The sequence below is a fragment of the Oncorhynchus gorbuscha genome, linkage group LG08 (genome assembly GCF_021184085.1).
Source record: "Oncorhynchus gorbuscha isolate QuinsamMale2020 ecotype Even-year linkage group LG08, OgorEven_v1.0, whole genome shotgun sequence".
NCBI classification, from domain to species: Eukaryota; Metazoa; Chordata; class Actinopteri; order Salmoniformes; family Salmonidae; genus Oncorhynchus; species Oncorhynchus gorbuscha.
Window position 1 is genome coordinate 41298057 of NC_060180.1, and position 4858 is coordinate 41302914.

Consider the following 4858-nt stretch of genomic DNA (forward strand, 5'->3'; position numbering starts at 1 on the left):
CTCTCTGTTTAGGGCCAAATAGCATTCTAGTTTGCTCTGTTTTTTTGTTAATACTTTCCAATGTGTCAAGTAATTATCTTTTTGTTTTCTCATGATTTGGTCTAATTGTGCTGCTGTCCTTGGGCTCTGTAGGGTGTGTTTGTGTTTGTGAACAGAGCCCCAGGACCAGCGTGCTTAGGGGACTCCTCTCCAGGTTCATCTCTCTGTAGGTGATGGCTTTGTTATGGAAGGTTTGGGAACCGCTTCCTTTTAGGTGGTTATAGAATTGAACGTCTCTTTTCTGGATTTTGATAATTAGTGGGTATCGGCCTAATTCTGCTCTGCATGCATTATTTGGTGTTTTACGTTGTACACGGAGGATATTTTTGCAGAATTCTGCATGCAGAGTCTCAATTTGGTGTTTGTCCCATTTTGTGAAGTCTTGGATGGTGAGCGGACCCCAGACCTCACAACCATAAAGGGCAATGGGCTCTATGACTGATTCAAGTGTTTTTAGCCAAATCCTAATTGGTATGTTGAAATCTATGTTCTCTCTCTCTCTCTCTCTCTCTCTCTCTCTCTCTCTCTCTCTCTCTCTCTCTCTCTCTCTCTCTCTCTCTCTCTCTCTCTCTCTCTTTCTCTCTCTCCCTGTATCTCTCTCCCCCTCTCCCCTTTGCATTTCATCTCTCAACCCTCCCTCTCTGCTCCTGTCTTTATAATGCAGTGCCTTTATTCCGTGCTTGGTGGAGGGCTGCCTTGAACTAACATTGTCCCTCAGCCCGCCTCTGGTGGGGAGCACTATTGTGTGTGGGGGAATGGGGAGTTAACACCCATGTCTGAGCCCTCTCAATGGGAGTATTGTGTCTGAATCTTCCTCCACATAACCCCCCTTTGCATAGGCAATCGTGGCTGCACCCCTGACCTCTCTGGTCCCTACTATTTTCTGTCTTAAGCAAACACACTCCCACATAAGAATGCATTGACATGTGAAGGACACACAGATACACACACATTCTGCACTGCAGTTTTCCACTGAAATACACAGTCAACAAAAACTTGCATACCACTACCAACCTAGATGTCCTGCACATTTGCATTACTTTTCAAGTCTCCCAAACGTCTTTTACAACCATAGCTATGTTCATCATCATGCTTACCATCCCCATAGGTCGACATCTCCTGGCCCCTGGATCTTATAGGCATAAATGGGTACATTGGGTGTGTGGTTGTGGTGGGAGGCCCAGGCCAGCTCTTTCACAGTGTAGGGAAAGAAAGACAAACGGCCAATGTGTACATAAAGGAATGTCCATTCTGCTATTACCATCAGAACAGTTGGGGATGACCGACAGGGAGTTCTGGCTTTGGAAGGCCATATTACCATCAGAACAGTTGGGGATGACAGACAGTGAGTTCTGGCTTTGGAAGGCCATATTACCATCAGAACAGTTGGGGATGACAGACAGGGAGTTCTGGCTTTGGAAGGCCATATTACCATCAGAACAGTTGGGGATGACAGACAGGGAGTTCTGGCTTTGGAAGGCCATATTACCATCAGAACAGTTGGGGATGACAGACAGGGAGTTCTGGCTTTGGAAGGCCATATTACCATCAGAGCAGTTGGGGATGACAGACAGTGAGTTCTGGCTTTGGAAGGCCATATTACCATCAGAGCAGTTGGGGATGACAGACAGGGAGTTCTGGCTTTGGAAGGCCATATTACCATCAGAGCAGTTGGGGATGACAGACAGTGAGTTCTGGCTTTGGAAGGCCATATTACCATCAGAGCAGTTGGGGATGACAGACAGGGAGTTCTGGCTTTGGAAGTTGCAGACAGGGAGTTCTGGCTTTGGATTACCATCAGAGCAGTTGGGGATGACAGACAGGGAGTTCTGGCTTTGGAAGGCCATATTACCATCAGAACAGTTGGGGATGACAGACAGGGAGTTCTGGCTTTGGAAGGCCATATTACCATCAGAACAGTTGGGGATGACAGACAGTGGGTTCTGGCTTTGGAAGGCCATATTACCATCAGAAGACGTTGGGGAGGTTATCAGAGAGATATTAGTGTGGTTACTGAAATGATGAATTCAAAATCAACCCGATAACAAATCAGATGGCATTGCAGCATATCATTTAAACTAAAACAAAAAAAAGGTTGCTTTGCAAAGCTTTGTTATCATTGTGTAATACATTGTATATGCCAATAAAACGTGTTGTTATGAGCATAAGGTCAACGTGTCCATCGCATGTCTTTTCATTTCTGTAGTGTCTGTTCGTGTTTAGTAGAGCCTTGAGGCAACGTTACTAAAGCACTAGTTGGTGTTTGCTTCCCACATCTCCATCATCAAAGTGCTGCTGTAACACATTTGCATGAAAGCGGAGAGTTGTCGAATGCTAAAGGTAAAAAAACAAACAGTTTCTCTGTATTTTCCTTTCACAGATGGTGAAAAAGAAAGGGAGTGGGTGGATGGAGTGAAGGATGAAGGCTGGGTAGACGACTGAACAGAGAGGGAGAGAGGCTCTTACGCGGCTGTTCATCCATTCATTGCCATGGGCTCTTGTCCTCGTCTCTCCTCCCCTGCTCCACCCTCCCATCCCAGGGCCCTTTGAAGGGAGTGCGGCCCCAAAAGGCAGCTCCTGAGTGGGCTGGTGAGGCATGAATAAGTCCCTGCTGGTTACCAGCACCTCTGGAGATGACGGCAAGAGAAATCAATATGGAGAAGAGAATGTGGAGAACAGAGTGGGGTTGTCCAGGTTAGCCCATGGCCTAAGGGCCTGGAGACCTCCAGAGGAGGCCTATCTTGACCTCGCTCAGCCCCAGCCAAGGCTCCTCAGACTGGGCCTGGGTCCCTAACCACACTGGGTGTGTGTTGTTCTGCTGGAAGGGGCCTCCCAACAACATGATACACACTCTCCTGAGTTATTATGATTATTTTCTTAGAATGCTAAAGGGGATTTCCATCTCTCTTTATTTCTGCTTTCTTAAAAAAAGATTGACGTACTCCCCCACCTGCACCCTGTAGCTGTGTGTGAATGCTGGTGGGGGGGTTCTGGTTTTTGATCCAGACCTCAGATCCACTCACTGCTTATTCCCGGGGACGCTTTTACATTTGTCAAAGAGACAGTAACGTCTCATTTTTAAACTTCTATTTTTCTTTTCTACACTGGCGTGCTTCACCCACAGCGATATACAAACCACAACAACCACTGAAATCCATTTAGTTTTATCAGGCTCTTCATTGTTCAATTCCAATTGGCATGATCAAAGAACATAGAACGAAAGACAACAACCCATGAAAAGTAAAGCCCAGGTCAGATCCCCTATAAATGTAGTTCATTCATTTTGACCAGCTAGAATAAAAGGGACATAAAGGACCCTGGAAAACACAAGGCCATCAACAGGAGCAGTACAGATAACTGGACACTCCCTGGAAAACACAAGGCCATCAACAGGAGCAGTACAGATAACTGGACACTCCCTGGAAAACACAAGGCCATCAACAGGAGCAGTACAGATAACTGGAAAACACTCAACAGGAGCAGTGATAACTGAAAAAACACAAGGCCATCAACAGGAGCAGTACAGATAACTGGACACTCCCTGGAAAACACAAGGCCATCAACAGGAGCAGTACAGATAATTGGACACTCCCTGGAAAACACAAGGCCATCAACAGGAGCAGTACAGATAACTGGACACTCCCTGGAAAACACAAGGCCATCAACAGGAGCAGTACAGATAACTGGACACTCCCTGGAAAACACAAGGCCATCAACAGGAGCAGTACAGATAACTGGACACTCCCTGGAAAACACAAGGCCATCAACAGGAGCAGTACAGATAACTGGACACTCCCTGGAAAACACAAGGCCATCAACAGGAGCAGTACAGATAACTGGACACTCCCTGGAAAACACAAGGCCATCAACAGGAGCAGTACAGATAACTGGACACTCCCTGGAAAACACAAGGCCATCAACAGGAGCAGTACAGATAACTGGACACTCCCTGGAAAACACAAGGCCATCAACAGGAGCAGTACAGATAACTGGACACTCCCTGGAAAACACAAGGCCATCAACAGGAGCAGTACAGATAACTGGACACTCCCTGGAAAAACACAGAAACAGCAGACAGGTATCTTACTCAGTAACAACATACTATCCCACTGTTACACACACTGACAATACCTTACTCAGTAACAACATATTCTCCCACTGCTACACACACTGACAATACCTTACTCAGTAACAACATACTCTCCCACTGTTACACACACTGACAATACCTTACCCAGTAACAACATACTCTCCCACTGTTACACACACTGACAATACCTTACCCAGTAACAACATACTCTCCCACTGTTACACACACTGACAATACCTTACCCAGTAACAACATACTCTCCCACTGTTACACACACTGACAATACCTTACTCAGTAACAACATACTCTCCCACTGTTACACACACTGACAATACCTTACCCAGTAACAACATACTCTCCCACTGTTACACACACTGACAATACCTTACCCAGTAACAACATACTCTCCCACTGTTACACACACTGACAATACCTTACCCAGTAACAACATACTCTCCCACTGTTACACACACTGACAATACCTTACCCAGTAACAACATACTCTCCCACTGTTACACACACTGACAATACCTTACCCAGTAACAACATACTCTCCCACTGTTACACACACTGACAATACTTCTTCTTTCAAACAGCAATTCCCTGTAATTACAATCTAATATAAAGCAAAATTATACCTCAAATCCAATTGTATTAGTCGCATACACATATTTGCAGATGCTATGGCAGGTGCAGTGAAATGCTGTGTTTCTAGCTCCAGTAGTGCAG

At 45.7% G+C, this 4858-nt stretch overlaps 1 long non-coding RNA gene across 2 annotated transcripts in view; it reads left to right on the forward strand.

Annotated features, from left to right (window-relative positions):
• Positions 1-3493, forward strand: part of LOC124040866 — a 23204-nt gene extending 19711 nt beyond the window's left edge. For both annotated transcript variants that reach the window (XR_006839811.1, XR_006839812.1), the window contains exon 3: positions 2420-3493. This is a non-coding gene — a long non-coding RNA (uncharacterized LOC124040866). The remainder of the gene's footprint in view (positions 1-2419) is intronic.
• Positions 3494-4858: the final 1365 nt, after the last annotated feature.